At 41.1% G+C, this 20,671-nt stretch overlaps 1 long non-coding RNA gene across 1 annotated transcript; it reads right to left on the bottom strand.

The window, feature by feature from the left end:
* Positions 1-4,173: 4,173 nt before the first annotated feature.
* Positions 4,174-16,633, bottom strand: LOC127910125 (uncharacterized). The gene is made up of 3 exons (XR_008073982.1): positions 16,525-16,633; positions 16,054-16,146; positions 4,174-4,353 (listed from the first exon to the last, which is right to left on the bottom strand). It is a non-coding gene; the product is annotated as an uncharacterized LOC127910125 (long non-coding RNA).
* Positions 16,634-20,671: the final 4,038 nt, after the last annotated feature.

Raw genomic sequence — 20,671 nt, 5'->3', positions numbered from 1 at the left:
TTAAATAGCTTTTCTTCCACATCAATCTACACAAAATACCCCATAATGACAAAGCAAAAACAGACTTTTAGAAATGTTAGCAAAATTATATATAAAATAAAATAAAAAAATAAAAAATAAAAAAATGTACACATTTTTTAGCAAATGTATAAAATGTTTAAACTGAAATATCGCATTTACATAAGTATTCAGACTCTTTACTCTGTACTTTGTTGGACTTTTGTCAGCAATACCAGCCATGAGTCTTCTTGAGTATGACGCTACAAGCTTGGTACACTTGTATTTGGGGAGTTTCTCCAATTCTTCTCTGCAGATCCTCTCAAGCTCTGTCAGGTTGGATGCGGAGCATTGCTGCACAGCTATTCCCCTTTTTCCTCCAAACATAATGATGGTCATTATGGCCAAACAGTTATATTTTTGTTTCATCAGACCAGAGGACATTTCTCCAAAAAGTACCTGTTTCCTCCAGCATCTTCACAAGGTCCTTTGCTGTTGTTCTGGGATTGATTTGCACTTTTCTCACCAAAGTACGTTAATCTCTAGGAGACAGAACGCGTCTCCTTCCTGAGATGGCTATGTGGTCCCGTGGTGTTTATACTTGTGTACTATTGTTTGTACAGATGAACGTGGTACCTTCAGGCGTTTGGAAATTTCTCCCAAGGATGAACCAGACTTTTTTCTAAGGTCTTGGCTGATTTCTTTTGATTTTCCCATGATGTCAAGAGGCACTGAGTTTGAAGTTAGCCACTCAAATAGCTCCACAGGTACACCTCAAAATTGACTCAAATGATGCCGATTAGCCTATCAGAAGCTTCTAAAGCCATGACATCATTTTCTGGAATTTTCCAAGCTGTTTAAAAGGCACAGTCAACTTAGTGTATGTAAACTTCTGACTCACTGGAATTATGATACAGTGAATTATAAGTGAAATAATCTGTCTGTTTACAATTGTTGGAAAAATAACTTGTGTCATGCAGAAAGTAGATGTCCTAACCGACTTGCCAAAACTATAGTTTGTTAACAAGACATTTGTGGAGTGGTTGAAAAAACTAGTTTTAATGACTCCAACTTAAAAGTGTATGTAGATGTACGACTTCAACTGTATCTATAAATATATAGCATGCTATCGTCCTGCTTAAAGTAAAGATCAAAATACACATATAGAGAAAAGCCCATAAAAAGACCGTTACGCTTCATTTACGCGGGCTTAGCTCGGGTCAGAATATTGTTCATTAAGATCACGGGAATCAATTCAACAGCCTAAAAACATAATTACGACCCTGTTTGGCCCACAGTCATCACAATGAACCAGAATATGAGATTATTGCATCATGTGTCCGCCTACGTCTCTCACCCTCAATCTTAATTGAAGTGACAGATGGTAATGATGGAGTGTGTGTGTGTGTGTGTGTGTGTGTGTGTGTGTGTACGGATGTGTGTAACAGATTTTGTTTGAAACGGTTCCAAAAGATTCCTTTGGGTTCTTTTGGTTCTTTTGGTTCTTTTTGGTTCTACTCTCCTTAAACCCGCAGCTGCTTTACATGTACAGCCTTATGGTTCTTTTTGTATTATCATGGTGTGTCATTGGGATAACACAACATGGAAATGTCAACTACTAATCTCTATATTTCTTTATTTTTCTACTTCATCCGTCTATCAGCCCATTTGTCTTCCTCCTGCTGTGCTGACAGGTTCAAGGCATGGTTTGGTGGACAGTTAGATTGTTGTAGTGTAGAGGGGTAGAGGGGGTGGGGGGGGTGATTTCCTGTTTCAGCGCAGTGCTTCTTAGTGTTAGTATCACTTCTAAGGGCCTTAGAGGTCAGACTGCGTCCATAATGTCCATAATGGCACCCTATTCCCTATATAGTGCATTACTTTTGAATAGGGCCATGTCAAATGTAGTGAACCATATTAAAACCTCCAAATCAAATCAAATTTTATTTGTCACATACACATGATTAGCAGATGTTAATGCGAGTGTAGCGAAATGCTTGTGCTTCTTGTTCCGACAATGCAGTAATAACCAACGAGTAATCTAACCTAACAATTCCAAAACTATCTTATACACACAAGGGTAAAGGGATAAAGAATATGTACATAAAGATATATGAATGAGTGATGGTACAGAACGGCATAGGCAAGATGCAGTAGATGGTATCGAGTACAGTATATAAATATGAGATGAGTAATGTAGGGTATGTAAACAAAGTGGCATAGTTTAAAGTGGCTAGTGATACATGTATTACATAAAGATGCAGTAGATGATATAGAGGACAGTATATACATATGAGATTAGTAATGTAGGGTATGTAAACATTATATTTAGTAGCATTGTTTAGAGTGGCTAGTGATATATTTTACATCAATTTCCATCAATTGCCATTATTAAAGTGGCTGGAGTTGAGTCAGTGTCAGTGTCAGTGTGTTGGCAGCAGCCACTCAATGTTAGTGGTGGCTGTTTAACAGTCTGATGGCCTTGAGATAGAAGCTGTTTTTCAGTCTCTCAGTCCCAGCTTTGATGCACCTGTACTGACCTCGCCTTCTGGATGATAGCTGGGTGAACAGGCAGTGGCTCGGGTGGTTGATGTCCTTGATGATCTTTATGGCCTTCCTGTAACATCGGGTGGTGTAGGTGTCCTGGAGGGCAGGTAGTTTGCCCCCGGTGATGCGTTGTGCAGACCTCACTACCCTCTGGAGAGCCTTACGGTTGTGGGTGGAGCTGTTGCCGTACCAGGCGGTGATACAGCCCGCCAGGATGCTCTCGATTGTGCATCTGTAGAAGTTTGTGAGTGCTTTGGTGACAAGCCAAATTTCTTCAGCCTCCTGAGGTTGAAGAGGCGCTGCTGCACCTTCTTCACGATGCTGTCTGTGTGGGTGGACCAATTCAGTTTGTCTGTGATGTGTATGCCGAGGAACTTAAAACTTGCTACCTCTCCACTACTGTTCCATCGATGTGGATAGGGGGGTGTTCCCTCTGCTGTTTCCTGAAGTCCACAATCATCTCCTTTGTTTTGTTGACGTTGAGTGTGAGGTTATTTTCCTGACACCACACTCCAAGGGCCCTCACCTCCTCCCTGTAGGCCGTCTCGTCGTTGTTGGTAACCAAGCCTACCACTGTAGTGTCGTAACTTGATTATTGTGTTGGAGGCGTGCGTGGCCACGCAGTCGTGGGTGAACAGGGAGTACAGGAGAGGGCTCAGAACGCACCCTTGTGGGGCCCCAGTGTTGAGGATCAGCAGGGTGGAGATGTTGTTAAATACCCTCACCACCTGGGGGCGGCCCGTCAGGAAGTCCAGTACCCAGGGAATAGGGTGCCATTTGGCATGCATACCTACTCTGCTATGGATAGTGAAGGGAGCGCTAGACTCACATATCACCACTGGGCCAAAATATCACATATCACCACTGGGCCCAAATATCACATATCACAACTGGGCCCACATATAATATATCACCACTGGGCCCACATATAACCAACCACTGGGCCCACATATCACCACATATCACATATCACCACTCTTCAACATATATATCAACGAATTGGCATGGGCACTAGAAATGTCTGCAGCACCCGGCCTCACACTACTAGAATCTGAAGTCAAATGTCGACTGTTTGCTGATGATCTGGTGCTTCTGTCACCAACCAAGGAGGGTCTACAGCAGCACCTAGATATTCTGCACAGATTCTGCCAGACCTGGGCCCTGACAGACCTGGGCCCTGACAGACCTGGGCCCTGACAGTAATTCTCAGTAAGACCAAAATAATAGTGTTCCAAAAAAGGTCCAGTTGCCATGACAACAAATACAAATTCCATCTAGACATCGTTGCCCTAGAGCACACAAAAACGATACATACCCTCGGCCTAAACATCAGCGCCACAGGTAACTTCCACAGAGCTGTGAACGATCTGAGAGACAAGACAAGAAGCCATCAAAAGGAACATAAAATTCAACATACCAATTAGGATCGGGCTGAAAATACTTGAATCAAATCAAATCAAATGTATTCATATAGCCCTTCGTACATCAGCTGATATCTCAAAGTGCTGTACAGAAACCCAGCCTAAACCCCCAAACAGCAAGTAATGCAGGTGGCTAGGAAAAACCTATGAAGAAACCTAGAGAGGAACCAGGCTATGTAAGTTGGCCAGTCCTCTTCTGGCTGTGTCGGGTGGAGATTATAACAGAACATGGCCAAGATGTTCAAATGTTCATAAATGACCAGCATGGTCAAATAATAATAATCACAGGCAGAACAGTTGAAACTGGAGCAGCAGCACGGCCAGGTGGACTGGGGACAGCAAGGAGTCATCATGCCAGGTAGTCCTGAGGCATGGTCCTAGGGTTCAGTTCCTCGGAGAGGGAGAGAAAAAGAGAGAATTAGAGAGAGCATACTTAAATTCACACAGGACACCGGATAAGACAGGAGAAATTCTCCAGATATAAACTGAATCAGTCATAGAACCCATTGCCCTGTGAGGTCTGGGGTCCGCTCACCAACCAAGATTTCACAAAATGGGACAAACACCAAATTGAGACTCTGCATGCAGAATTCTGCAAAAATATCCTTCACGTACAACGTAGAACACCAAATAATGCCTGCAGAGCAGAATTAGGCCGATACCCGCTAATGATCAAATTCCAGAAAAGAGACGTTAAATTCTACAACCACCTAAAAGGAAATGATTCCCAAACCTTCCATAACAAAGCCATCACCTAAAGAGAGATGAACCTGGAGAAGAGTCCCCTAAGCAAGCTGGTCGTGGGGCTCTGCTCACAAACACAAATACACCCTACAGAGCCCCAGGACACCAACACAATTAGACCCAACCATATCATGAGAAAACAAAAAGATAATTACTTGACACATTGGAAAGAATTAACAAAAGAACAGAGCCACCGTAGGCAGACATGGCTCTCAAGAGAAGACAGGCTATGTGAACAAACACCATTGTAAATACAACCCATATTTCTGCTTATTTATTTTCCCTTGTGTACCCTAACCATTTGTACATTGTTACAACACTGTATATATATACATAATATGACATTTGTAATGTCTTTATTGTTTTGAAACTTCTGTATGTGTAATGTTTACTGTTAATTGTAATTGTTTATTTCACTTTTGTATATATATATACCTCACTTGCTTTGGCAATGTTGACACGTTTCCCATGCCAATAAAGCCCTTGAATTGAATTGAAGTAAAGAAAGGGTGTAGAGAGAGGTAGAGACAGGGGTGAGAGAGAGGTAGAGACAGGGGTGGAGAGAGAGGTAGAGACAGGGGTGGAGAGAGAGGTAGAGACAGGGGTGGGAGAGAGGTAGAGACAGGGGTGGAGAGAGAGGTAGAGACAGGGGTGTAGAGAGAGGTAGAGACAGGGGTGTAGAGAGAGGTAGAGACAGGGGTGGAGAGAGAGGTAGAGACAGGGGTGGAGAGAGAGGTAGAGACAGGGGTGGAGAGAGAGGTAGAGACAGGGGTGGAGAGAGAGGTAGAGACAGGGATGGAGAGAGAAAGTATGTGCCTGTGTGTGCGTGTGTGTGTGCGTGTGCGTGTGCGTGTGCGTGTGCGTGTGTATATGTGTGTGTGTGCATGTGTGTGTGTGTGCATGTGTGTGTGTGTGTGTGTGTGTGTGTGTGTGTGTGTGTGTGTGTGTGTGTGTGTGTGTGTGTGTGTGTGTGTGTGTGTGTGTGTGTGTGTGTGTGTGTGTGTGTGTGTGTGTGTGTGTGTGTGTGTGTGTGTGTGTGTGTGAGAGAGAGAGACCGACAGAGGTAAAGGGAGAGTACATTATTTGCCTTTTGTGTGGAAGAGGGAGAAGGTTTGGCTGAAAGAAAAGGGGGAAGGCGCTGATGGTTCGACAGATGGACAAGGAGAGATGAAGAGACAGAGGTGAAGAGACAGAGGGGTTTGGCTGAAAGAAAAGAAACGTGGTTACTAAAGAACACACCAAATTGGACGTTGCGGTTGCATAGCAACAGGGGGATACATAAAACTGCTGTGGGGGGGTTGGCTTGTTCAAATGCTGTCAGGGCACGGGGTGCTTCTCAGCCAAATGTGCATTTTTTTTTGGTGAGGTATTTGTGTGGATTCTACAGAAGGTAGATTTTTAATGATGAATAAAGAGAAGCAAAACAACAGATTCTACTATTAAGCAGCTAGATGAATTCTAAAAATGTATATTTTTTTTCAGACCTAAATAGACATACCCCAAAGTAATTATTTATCACGAGAGGGCCATAAACAATAACTAGTAATACTGCTTACTCCAAAATGGGATGAAATAAAAATACACAAAATGTTTATTCCAAAACAGTAGGGTATTGAATGAAATAAAAATACATGCCTGTGTGTAGGAAGTGAAGGGATTAAATACAGCTTCCGTGTGTAAAGGATTGGATTTGAATTTGAGACGTCAGTGTGTCACAAAATGCCTACATTTGAGAGCCAATCACTGGCCACTTTAATAAATGAATCACTGGCCACTTTAATAAATGAATCACTGGCCACTTTAATAAATGAATCACTGGCCACTTTAATAAATGGATCACTGGCCACTTTAATAAATGAATCACTGGCCACTTTAATAAATGAATCACTGGCCACTTTAATAAATGGATCACTGGCCACTTTAATACATGGATCACTGGCCACTTTAATAAATGAATCACTGGCCACTTTAATAAATGAATCACTGGCCACTTTAATAAATGAATCACTGGCCACTTTAATACATGGATCACTGGCCACTTTAATAAATGGATCACTGGCCACTTTAATAAATGGATCACTGGCCACTTTAATAAATGGATCACTGGCCACTTTAATAAATGGATCACTGGCCACTTTAATAAATGGATCACTGGCCACTTTAATAAATGAATCACTGGCCACTTTAATAAATGGATCACTGGCCACTTTAATAAATGGATCACTGGCCACTTTAATAAATGGATCACTGGCCACTTTAATAAATGAATCACTGGCCACTTTAATAAATGGATCACTGGCCACTTTAATAAATGGATCACTGGCCACTTTAATAAATGGATCACTGGCCACTTTAATAAATGAATCACTGGCCACTTTAATAAATGGATCACTGGCCACGTTAATAAATGGATCACTGGCCACTTTAATAAATGGATCACTGGCCACTTTAATAAATGGATCACTGGCCACTTTAATAAATGAATCACTGGCCACTTTAATAAATGGATCACTGGCCACTTTAATAAATGGATCACTGGCCACTTTAATAAATGGATCACTGGCCACTTTAATAAATGAATCACTGGCCACTTTAATAAATGAATCACTGGCCACTTTAATAAATGAATCACTGGCCACTTTAATAAATGAATCACTGGCCACTTTAATACATGGATCACTGGCCACTTTAATAAATGGATCACTGGCCACTTTAATAAATGGATCACTGGCCACTTTAATAAATGGATCACTGGCCACTTTAATAAATGGATCACTGGCCACTTTAATAAATGGATCACTGGCCACTTTAATAAATGAATCACTGGCCACTTTAATAAATGGATCACTGGCCACTTTAATAAATGGATCACTGGCCACTTTAATAAATGGATCACTGGCCACTTTAATAAATGAATCACTGGCCACTTTAATAAATGGATCACTGGCCACTTTAATAAATGGATCACTGGCCACTTTAATAAATGGATCACTGGCCACTTTAATAAATGAATCACTGGCCACTTTAATAAATGGATCACTGGCCACGTTAATAAATGGATCACTGGCCACTTTAATAAATGGATCACTGGCCACTTTAATAAATGGATCACTGGCCACTTTAATAAATGAATCACTGGCCACTTTAATAAATGGATCACTGGCCACTTTAATAAATGGATCACTGGCCACTTTAATAAATGGATCACTGGCCACTTTAATAAATGAATCACTGGCCACTTTAATAAATGGATCACTGGCCACTTTAATAAATGGATCACTGGCCACTTTAATAAATGGATCACTGGCCACTTTAATAAATGAATCACTGGCCACTTTAATAAATGGATCACTGGCCACTTTAATAAATGGATCACTGGCCACTTTAATAAATGAATCACTGGCCACTTTAATAAATGGATCACTGGCCACTTTAATAAATGGATCACTGGCCACTTTAATAAATGAATCACTGGCCACTTTAATAAATGGATCACTGGCCACTTTAATAAATGAATCACTGGCCACTTTAATAAATGAATCACTGGCCACTTTAATAAATGGATCACTGGCCACTTTAATAAATGGATCACTAGTCACTTTAATAAATGGATCACTGGCCACTTTAATAAATGGATCACTAGTCACTTTAATAAATGGATCACTAGTCACTTTAATAAATGGATCACTGGCCACTTTAATAAATGGATCACTGGCCACTTTAATAAATGGATCACTGGCCACTTTAATACATGGATCACTGGCCACTTTAATAAATGGATCACTGGCCACTTTAATAAATGGATCACTGGCCACTTTAATAAATGGATCACTAGTCACTTTAATAAATGGATCACTGGCCACTTTAATAAATGGATCACTAGTCACTTTAATAAATGGATCACTGGCCACTTTAATAAATGGATCACTGGCCACTTTAATAAATGGATCACTGGCCACTTTAATAAATGGATCACTGGCCACTTTAATAAATTAATCACTGGCCACTTTAATAAATGGATCACTGGCCACTTTAATAAATGGATCACTGGCCACTTTAATAAATGGATCACTGGCCACTTTAATACATGGATCACTGGCCACTTTAATAAATGGATCACTGGCCACTTTAATAAATGGATCACTGGCCACTTTAATAAATGGATCACTGGCCACTTTAATAAATGGATCACTGGTCACTTTAATAAATGGATCACTGGCCACTTTAATAAATGGATCACTGGTCACTTTAATAAATGAATCACTGGCCACTTTAATAAATGGATCACTGGCCACTTTAATAAATGGATCACTGGCCACTTTAATAAATGAATCACTGGCCACTTTAATACATGGATCACTGGCCACTTTAATAAATGAATCACTGGCCACTTTAATAAATGGATCACTGGCCACTTTAATAAATGGATCACTGGTCACTTTAATAAATGGATCACTGGCCACTTTAATAAATGGATCACTGGCCACTTTAATAAATGGATCACTGGCCACTTTAATAAATGGATCACTGGTCACTTTAATAAATGGATCACTGGTCACTTTAATAAATGGATCACTGGCCACTTTAATAAATGGATCACTGGTCACTTTAATAAATGGATCACTGGTCACTTTAATAAATGGATCACTGGTCACTTTAATAAATGGATCACTGGTCACTTTAATAAATGGATCACTGGTCACTTTAATAAATGGATCACTGGCCACTTTAATAAATGGATCACTGGTCACTTTAATAAATGGATCACTGGCCACTTTAATAAATGGATCACTGGTCACTTTAATAAATGGATCACTGGCCACTTTAATAAATGGATCACTGGCCACTTTAATAAATGGATCACTGGCCACTTTAATAAATGGATCACTGGCCACTTTAATAAATGGATCACTGGTCACTTTAATAAATGGATCACTGGCCACTTTAATAAATGGATCACTGGTCACTTTAATAAATGGATCACTGGCCACTTTAATAAATGGATCACTGGTCACTTTAATAAATGGATCACTGGTCACTATAATAAATGGATCACTGGCCACTTTAATAAATGGATCACTGGCCACTTTAATAAATGGATCACTGGCCACTTTAATAAATGGATCACTGGCCACTTTAATAAATGGATCACTGGCCACTTTAATAAATGGATCACTGGCCACTTTAATATATGGATCACTGGCCACTATAATAAATGGATCACTGGCCACTTTAATAAATGAATCACTGGCCACTTTAATAAATGGATCACTGGCCACTTTAATAAATGAATCACTGGCCACTTTAATAAATGGATCACTAGTCACTTTAATACATGGATCACTGGCCACTTTAATAAATGGATCACTGGCCACTTTAATAAATGGATCACTGGCCACTTTAATAAATGGATCACTGGCCACTTTAATAAATGGATCACTGGCCACTTTAATAAATGGATCACTGGCCACTTTAATAAATGGATCACTGGCCACTTTAATAAATGGATCACTAGTCACTTTAATAAATGGATCACTGGCCACTTTAATAAATGGATCACTGGCCACTTTAATAAATGGATCACTGGCCACTTTAATAAATGGATCACTAGTCACTTTAATAAATGGATCACTGGTCACTTTAATAAATGGATCACTGGCCACTTTAATAAATGGATCACTGGCCACTTTAATAAATGGATCACTGGCCATCAATCCACAAATTGATTAGATTACCTATTAGATATTACTGCACGGTCGGAACTAGAAGCACAAGCATTTCTCTACACTCGCATTAACATCTGCTAACCACCTGTATGTGACCAAATACAATTTGATTTTGAGCTAAAGCCTTGGCATTGGCTTTGGGAACTCATACGAGACATCAGCTCTCAGGTAAAATTACCGGTTAGTCATCACGTAACCATGATTTATTGACTCAAACTTTTATGAACAAAAATGATAAAATGCAACCTTCAACAATTTCAAATATTTTACAGTTACAGTTCATTTATAAGGAAATCAGTCAATTGAAATAAATTCATTAGGAACCTAATCTATGGATTTCACATAACCTAGATATGCATCTGTTGGTTACAGATACCTTAAAAATGTAGGGGGTGTGGATCAGAAAGCCAGTCGGTGTCTGGTGTGACCACCGTTTGCCTCATGCAGCGCGACACACATGTCTGGAGAGTTCAGTAATTAATTTAATTTAGTTGAGTATTTATAACCTGTTATGATATTACATCTTATTAAACATGACCATGGCTTTAGGACACCGTAGAAAAGTCCTTTCATACACAGATCAAAATCCCACAAATATATCATGGCTGCTTCTGTTTTAGCCTGCTTCTTTTTTTAGCCTGCTTCTTTTTTTAGCCTGCTTCTGTTTTAGCCTGCTTCTGTTTTAGCCTGCTTCTTTTTAGCCTGCTTCTGTTTTAGCCTGCTACTTTTTTTAGCCTGCTTCTTTTTTTAGCCTGCTTCTTTTTAGCCTGCTTCTTTTTTTAGCCTGCTTCTTTTTAGCCTGCTTCTTTTTTAGCCTGCTTCTTTTTTAGCCTGCTTCTTTTTAGCCTGCTTCTTTTTAGCCTGCTTCTTTTTTAGCCTGCTTCTTTTTTTAGCCTGCTTCTTTTTAGCCTGCTTCTTTTTAACCTGCTTCTGTTTTAGCCCACTTCTTTTTAGCCTGCTTCTTTTTTAGCCTGCTTCTTTTTAGCCTGCTTCTGTTTTAGCCAGCTTCTTTTTTAGCCTGCTTCTTTTTAGCCTGCTTGTTTTTAGCCTGCTTCTGTTTTATCCTGCTTCTTTTTTAGCCTGCTTCTTTTTTAGCCTGCTTCTTTTTTAGCCTGCTTCTGTTTTAGCCTGCTTCTTTTTAGCCTGCTTCTTTTTTAGCCTGCTTCTTTTTAGCCTGCTTCATTTTAGCCTGCTTCTTCTTGGTGTATCTGAAAGGGTTAGGGGGGTAAAAAAAAAACACAAAACACACAAAAAACAACATGGACAATGAAAAGCCACCCAAAGACCTAGTCAGGATTCCTGCATTTTCACCGACTCTGTACCCAACATACAGATATCAGGTCTGGTGTCAACGGTTCTCTGCTTCTCTGCAGGTCAATTCATGAACACTAACATTGTTGAACACCTCCCTAATTTGAAATGCAACCATCCCCCATGGTTTAACACCCCCACCCTACCCAATTTGTTTGAAAGGGGGGGAGGGGGGGGGGTCATATAAACAATGCCTTTTATTTTTTTACAAGAAATATACCAGAACTTTTGTCTGAAATGGGTATAAAATAGTTATTTTTGTGTGTGCGTGTGTGTGTGCGCGCACGTGTGTGTGCGTTAGTATATGTGCATGTGTGTGTGTGTGTGTTAGTGTGTGTACATGTGTGTGTGTGTGTGTGTGTGTTAGTGTGTGTTAGTGTGTGTGTGTGTGTGTGTGTGTGTGTGTGTGTGTGTGTTAGTATATGTGCATGTGTGTGTGTGTTAGTGTGTGTACATGTGCGGGTGTTTGTGCTTGCATTTGTGTGATGCTTCAGGACACACTAGACATGGCTGCCATTGATCTTGGTACCAAATCTGCAGTGTTTGACGTAGAACTGTGAATAATAGATAGGAAGCAGACCAGATAAGGTGTCCCCAAATAAGGATGTAGCTTCTAGCCCAAACAGTGTCTAAGAGAATGCCAAAGTGGAGAGAATTTATGCACAGACAGACCGGGAGGTTTTCGGTGGGTGTCTTCATTTATTACGGAAGTGGTTCCTTTCAAAACAGATCCTATACAGCCCTTCTAACAGATAAACATCTCCCATACAGCCCTATAGATAAAACATCTCCCATACAGCCCTATAGATAAAACATTGCCTATACTGCCCTATAGATAAAACATCTATACAGCCCTATAGATAAAACACCTCCTATACAGCCCTATAGATAAAACATCTCCTATATAGCCCTATAGATAAAACACCTCCTATACAGCCGTATAAATAAAACATCTCCCATACAGCCCTATAGATAAAACATCTCCTATACAGCCCTATAGATAAAACATCTCCTATACAGCCCTATAGATAAAACATCTCCCATACAGCCCTATAGATAAAACATCTCCTATACAGCCCTATAGATAAAACATCTCCCATACAGCCCTATAGATAAAACACCTCCTATACAGCCCTATAGATAAAACATCTCCCATACAGCCCTATAGATAAAACATCTCCCATACAGCCCTATAGATAAAACACCTCCCATACAGCCCTATAGATAAAACATCTCCTATACAGCCCTATAGATAAAACATCTCCTATACAGCCCTTCTAACAGATAAAACATCTCCTATACAGCCCTATAGATAAAACATCTCCCATACAGCCCTTCTAACAGATAAACATCTCCCATACAGCCCTATAGATAAAACATCTCCTATACAGCCCTATAGATAAAACATCTCCCATACAGCCCTACAGATAAAACATCTCCCATACAGCCCTATAGATAAAACATCTCCTATACAGCCCTATAGATAAAACATCTCCCATACAGCCCTATAGATAAAACATCTCCCATACAGCCCTTCTAACAGATAAACATCTCCCATACAGCCCTATAGATAAAACATCTCCCATACAGCCCTTCTAACAGATAAACATCTCACATACAGCCCTATAGATAAAACATCTCCTATACAGCCCTATAAATAAAACATCTCCCATACAGCCCTACAGATAAAACATCTCCCATACAGCCCTATAGATAAAACATCTCCTATACAGCCCTATAGATAAAACATCTCCCATACAGCCCTATAGATAAAACATCTCCCATACAGCCCTTCTAATAGATAAAACATCTCCCATACAGCCCTATAGATAAAACATATCCTATACAGCCCTATAGATAAAACACCTCCTATACAGCCCTATAGATAAAACACCTCCTATACAGCCCTATAGATAAAACATCTCCTATACAGCCCTATAGATAAAACACCTCCTATACAGCCCTATAGATAAAACACCTCCTATACAGCCCTATAGATAAAACACCTCCTATACAGCCCTATAGATAAAACAAACAGCCCTATAGATAAAACTCTCCTATACAGCCCTATAGATTCTAACAGATAAACATCTCCCATACAGCCCTACAGATAAAAGATAAAACAGATAAAACATCTCCTATACAGCCCTATAGATAAAACATATCCCATACAGCCCTATAGATAAAACATCTCCCATACAGCCCTATAGATAAAACATCTCCGATACAGCCCGACAGATAAACATCTCCTATACAGCCCTATAGATAAAACATCTATACAGCCCCATAGATAAAACACCTCCTATACAGCCCTACAGATAAAACATCTCCCATACAGCCCTATAGATAAAACACCTCCTATACAGCCCTATAGATAAAACACCTCCTATACAGCCCCATAGATAAAACACCTCCTATACAGCCCTTCTAACAGATAAACATCTCCCATACAGCCCTATAGATAAACATATCCTATACAGCCCTTCTAACAGATAACAAACAAACTTGTTAACAGTGATGAGTTGTGAAAGGGAATGCAGGAGTGTTTTCTAGTCTATGAGCTGACATGCATGAATATTTGGGTCACAGAATAGATTATCATCAGCACATACACATGCTGACACACACACGCACGCACGCACACACACACGCACACACACACACAGAGAGAGACAGAGAGGGAGAGAGAGACAGACCTGGACCCCCTATAGTAAATCTCATTAAGACAGCAATAATGGTGTTCCATAAAAAGTCAGGTCGCCAGGACCACAAATACAAATTCCATCTAGACATCGTTGCCCTAGAGCACACAAAAGCCGATACATACATACCCTCGACCTAAACACCAGCGCCACTGGTAACTTCCACAGAGCTGTGAACGATCTGAGAGGGCCTTCTATGCCATCAAAAGGAACATAAAATTCGACATAACAATTAGGATTTGGCAAAAAAATACTTGAATAATGTATAGAACCCCATTGCCTTTTATAGTTGTGAGGTTTGGGGTCTGCTCACCAACAAATATTTCACAAAATGGGACAAACACCAAATTAAGAATTCTGCAAAAATATCCTCAGTGTACAACGTAAAACACCAAATAATGAATGAAGAGCAGAATCAGGCCGAGGCCCGCTAATTATCAAAATCCAGAAAAGAGCCGTTAAATTCTACAACCACCGATTCCCAAACCTTCCATAACTAAAGCCATCACCTACAGAAAAGTCATCACCTACAGAGAAATTAACCTAGAGAAGAGTCCCTTAAGCAAGCTGGCCCTGGGGCTCTGTTCACCAACACAAACAGACCCCACAGAGCAAACTGGAATGCTATTTGGCCCTGAACAGAGAGTACACAGTGGCAGAATACCTGACCACTGTGACTGATCCAAACGTAAGGAAAGCTTTGATTATGTACAGACTCAGTGAGCATAGCCTTGCTATTGAAAAAGGCCGCTGTAGGCAGACCTGGCTCTCAAGAGAAGACAGGCTATGTGCACACTGCCCACAAAATGAGGTGGAAACTGAGCTGCACTTCCTAACCTCCTGCCAAATGTATGACCATATTAAAGACACATATTTCCCTGAGATTACACAGATCCACAAAGAATTCGAAAACAAACTCAATTTTGATACACTCCTATATCAATTAAGTGAAATATCACAGTGTGCCATCACAGCAGCAAGATTTGGGACCTGTTGCAACAAGAAAAGGGCAACCAGTGAAGAACAAACACCATTTTAAATACAACCCATATTTGTGTGTGTTTATTTTCCCTTTTGTACATAATATGACATTTGTAATGTCTTTATTAGTTTGGAAATTTTGTGAGTGTAATGTTTACCGTTAATGTGTATTGTTTATTTCACTTTTGTTTATTATCTAGTTCACTTGCTTTTGTAACGTTGAGTGTGCAAAGCTGTCATCAAGGCAAAGGGTGGCTAATTTATTTTAACACTTTTTTGGTTACTACATGATTCCATATTCGCTATTTCATAGTGTTGATGTCTTCACTATTATTCTACAATGTAGAAAATAGTAAAAATAAATTAATGAGTAGGTGTGTCCCAACCTTTGACAGGTACTGTATATCAGAGGAGGCTGGTGGGAGGAGCTAGAGGAGGCTGGTGGGAGGAGCTATTCGAGGACAGGCTCATTGTAATGGCTGGGATGGAATGGTATAAAACACCACATGTTTGACTCCGTTCCATTCCAGCCATTAAAATAATCCCTCCCTCCTATAGCTCATCCCAGCAGCCTCCACTGATATAAATCTATAGAAAAACATGTCAAACGAAAAGAAATGCAGCTACCTTGCTGTCTTTCGGGCTTCCGTTTGAAGGGATTGTGTCAGCTAGCTGTGTAGTTGACTCGCTCCTCTGAACAATGACAGGAGTACAAACGTCCTAAGCTAGGTGAAAATTGTGCATCATTAGCTCCTTGTTGTGGATGTATCCAAAAACAGCTTTAATACACAAACACAGCTACTTTGCTGGTATTACAGCTGCACTGTTTGACCCGACTGTGTTAGTCGTAGTTGGCTAGCTAGCAAGCGGGTCGTAAGTGCGTTGCCAACCAGTGTGGCAACGGAACGTTTAGAACGAACTACTGGGTTTCGTCCATAGATACAGAACAAAAAGACTTAACGACTCGGTCGCGTCTCTGGCAACCGAACTGACAGAATGAACGGCCAGACAGCTAGCAACTATAGATGTGTTGGGACTAAGCCTATATTTTTGTTGAGGGATGAAATAGTAGCCTATGAAATACCTATGAATACTTACAAATATTTATTAAATTGGTGGCCCGTTGCGGAAAATCAATTGCACACTCGAGGTCTTGCAAAGCGAGACTCGGCTCCGCTTCTTACTCGAAGACCGCAACACAGCCGCGTAAAAAAAAAGTCATTTACCACTCCCACTCAGTGTACAATATTTTCAGTCTCAACTGTCTTCTAACCGCTAAAGCAATCCAAAGTGAAAAGACTGATGTGTGTTTAAACATCTATTGCAATGTTTTCAGGTGGAGAAGTGATGCTTCAATTCAGATGTACTGGTAGTTCAACATTTTCCTAATTGTTTTGTGAGAAATGGTTTAGTAAAAACAGTACTTTAGAGACAGTACTCATTGATTGGTTGATTGACTAATTGATTGATGATGTTTTGAGGTAAAAACAGAAGAGTTCTAGAACCGTTCTTAATTCAATTAAAAAAAAACACACAATGACAAAACAGAACAACTGTGTGTCTAAACAGGGATGCCGTGTGTGTAAAGCTCACTGACAAACATTATATAAGGTGGCTGTCCAGCTAATGGTCGCTAGCAGTCCATAAAAAATAAAAAAATAAAAAAAACAGGTAAGTTAGTTGAGAACAAGTTCTCATTTACAACTGTGACCTGGCCAAGATAAAGCAAAGCAGTGCGACAGAAACAACAACACAGAGTTACACATGGAATAAACAAGTGTACAGTCAATAACACAGTAGAACAAAAAGAAAGTCTATATACAGTGTGTGCAAATGGCATGAGGGGGTATACACATCTACCACTGCTTTCATCTGTTTCAATGCCTACATCCCAAATGGCACCCTATTCCCTATATAGTGCACTACTTTTGACCAGAGCCCTATGGAACACTATTCCCTATATAGTGCACTACTTTTGACCAGAGCCCTATGGAACCCAATTCCCTATATAGTGCACTACTTTTGACCAGAGCCCTATGGAACCCAATTCCCTATATATATAGGGAAAAGGGTGCCATTTGAAATGCAAGCTATTTGTGTTTACACATGCTGTCGCTACTGTTGTTGGTGCTGTCGCTACTGTTGTTGGTGCTGTCGCTACTGTTGTTGGTGCTGTTGTTGGTGCTGTCGCTACTGTTGTTGGTGCTGTCGCTACTGTTGTTGGTGCTGTCGCTACTGTTGTTGGTGCTGTCGCTACTGTTGTTGGTGCTGTTCGCTACTGTTGTTGGTGCTGTCGCTACTGTTGTTGGTGCTGTCGCTACTGTTGTTGGTGCTGTTGCTACTGTTGTTGGTGCTGTTGCTACTGTTGTTGGTGCTGTTGTTACTGTTGTTGGTGCTGTTGTTACTGTTGTTGGTGTTGTCGCTACTGTTGTTGGTGCTGTCGCTACTGTTGTTGGTGCTGTCGCTACTGTTGTTGGTGCTGTCGCTACTGTTGTTGGTGCTGTTGTTGGTGCTGTTCACTACTGTTGTTGGTGCTGTCGCTACTGTTGTTGGTGCTGTCGCTACTGTTGTTGGTGCTGTCGCTACTGTTGTTGGTGCTGTCGCTACTGTTGTTGGTGCTGTCGCTACTGTTGTTGGTGCTGTCGCTACTGTTGTTGGTGCTGTCGCTACTGTTGTTGCTACTGTTGTTGGTGCTGTTGTTACTGTTGTTGGTGCTGTTGTTGTTGGTGCTGTTGTTACTGTTGTTGGTGCTGTTGTTGTTGGTGCTGTTACTACTGTTGTTGGTGCTGGTGTTGGTACTGTTGTTGGTGCTGTTGTTCGTACTGTTGTTGGTGCTGTTGTTGGTGCTGTTGTTTGTGCTGTCTTTGGTACTGTTGTTGGTGCTGTTGTTAGTACTGTTGTTGGTGCTGTTGTTGGTGCTGTTGTTGGTGCTGTTGTTGGTACTGTTGTTGGTGCTGTTGTTGGTAGGTCCATCTAATTGGCTGTGTCCTCTGCCATTTGTAAAAGTCAGAGTAAGTCAGAACAGGGTGCCACCTGGGACTCAAACCAAAGCTTCAAAGCTAATGTCTAAAATACCTCTTTAATACCATAAACTGCAAGGGAAAAAGATGAACACAGCCGCATGCATGGACCCCCCCCAACACACACACAGACTTCCGCCCCCTGCCTCACACACACATTCGTTCTGCTATTTTGGGAGAGGGGGAAAAGTCTGCCTTGGCAAGCATGACTACTGTATATGTTTGTATGGTACACATATGGGGAGTTGTAGGGTCTGGATCACACTTGGTTGAGTGACCCAGTTTCTACACTACATCTGATTGCCTTTCTCTCTCTCTCTCTCTCTCTCTGCTATCATAATAACACTCTTAGGTGAGACATTCCCACTGCAACATACAGTAAAACCTAGGAATATGTGAACTCAAACAACATAACGGAACACCAAAAGAACCTTTAGCGATTGAAATATGAAACTTTTTTTTTTTTAAAGTTAAGAACGATGTTGTTTGAATGTTTTGAAATAGGAGCCTTGGAAATCAAATCAAATGTATTTATAAAGCCCTTCGTACATCAGCTGATATCTCAAAGTGCTGTACAGAAACCCAGCCTTAAAACCCCCAAACAGCAAGCAATGCAGGTGTAGAAGCACGGTGGCGAGGACAACCTCTCTAGAAAGGCCAGAACCTAGGAAGAAACCTAGAGAGGAACCAGGCTCTGAGGGGTGGCCAGTCCTCTAACAGAACATGGCCAAGATGTTCAAATGTTCATAAATGACCAGCATGGTCTAATAATAATAATCACAGTAGTTGTCGAGGGTGCAGCAAGTCAGCACCTCAGGAGTAAATGTCAGTTGACTTAGGAAACTAGATAATTGCTTCAGTGCATTAAATAATATAAATATGGCTCCTCATGTTGTGATCTGAACTGTGTTCTAGCCCAGTCATGCTACGTTAGCAGATTCACTCTACTGTTTGAGTCGTTGCATCAATAACCCAATAGAGAAGTTGGCTTGTGGTTGGATTGTGGTTGGCTTGTGGTTGGATTGTGGTTGGCTTGTGGTTGGATTGTGGTTGGCTTGTGGTTGGCTTGTGGTTGGATTGTGGTTGGCTTGTGGTTGGATTGTGGTTGGCTTGTGGTTGGATTGTGGTTGGCTTGTGTTTGGCTTGTAGTTGGCTTGTGGTTGGCTTGTGGTTGGATTGTGGTTGGCTTGTGGTTGGCTTGTGAATAACGTGTATGAAGGTTGGAGATCAATTCCATTTAAATTCACCAGTCAATTCAGGAAGTACACCGACAATCCAATTCCATTTCTCTCCAATGTTTTTCAATAAGGAACATTTGGAATTTGGTTAACTTTCTGAGTTGACTGGAATTGAAATGGAATTGATCCCAACCCTGATGTGTGTATAGTTGCGGACCGAGGTGGTCTGATCGACGTGGTCTCCCATAACAGACTAATACGAGCATGGAAGGATGATCGATCAGCCAATCTACTGTTATTGATTTCTGATTAGGGACTGGATAGAGTGAGAGGAGAGGAGAGGAGAGGACCATATCCTCTTTTCTGCTCCTCTCTCTCTCAATTCCTCCTCTCAGTGGAACTGCCTCTCTCTCTCTCTCTCTCTCTATTCCTCCTCTCAGTGGAGCTGCTTCTCTCTCTCTCTATTCCTCCTCTCAGTGGAGCTGCTTCTCTCTCTCTCTATTCCTCCTCTCAGTGGAGCTGTTTCTCTCTCTCTCTATTCCTCCTCTCAGTGGAGCTGCTTCTCTCTCTCTCTATTCCTCCTCTCAGTGGAGCTGCTTCTCTCTCTCTCTATTCCTCATCTCAGTGGAGCTGCTTTCTCTCTCTCTCTATTCCTCCTCTCAGTGGAGCTGCTTCTCTCTCTCTCTCTCTCTATTCCTCCTCTCAGTGGAGCTGCTTCTCTCTCTCTCTCTATTCCTCCTCTCAGTGGAGCTGCTTCTCTCTCTCTCTATTCCTCCTCTCAGTGGAGCTCCTTCTCTCTCTCTCTATTCCTCCTCTCAGTGGAACTGCCTCTCTCTCTCTATTCCTCCTCTCAGTGGAACTGCCTCTCTCTCTCTCTCTCTATTCCTCCTCTCCGTGGAGCTGCTTCTCTCTCTCTATTCCTCCTCTCAGTGGAGCTGCTTCTCTCTCTCTCTATTCCTCCTCTCAGTGGAGCTGCTTCTCTCTCTCTATTCCTCCTCTCAGTGGAGCTGCTTCTCTCTCTCTCTATTCCTCCTCTCAGTGGAACTG

The sequence above is a fragment of the Oncorhynchus keta genome, chromosome 20 (assembly GCF_023373465.1).
Source record: "Oncorhynchus keta strain PuntledgeMale-10-30-2019 chromosome 20, Oket_V2, whole genome shotgun sequence".
In the NCBI taxonomy this organism is placed as follows: domain Eukaryota; kingdom Metazoa; phylum Chordata; class Actinopteri; order Salmoniformes; family Salmonidae; genus Oncorhynchus; species Oncorhynchus keta.
Note: the sequence above shows the minus strand (reverse complement) of the source record. Positions and strands in the feature narration are given on the sequence as shown.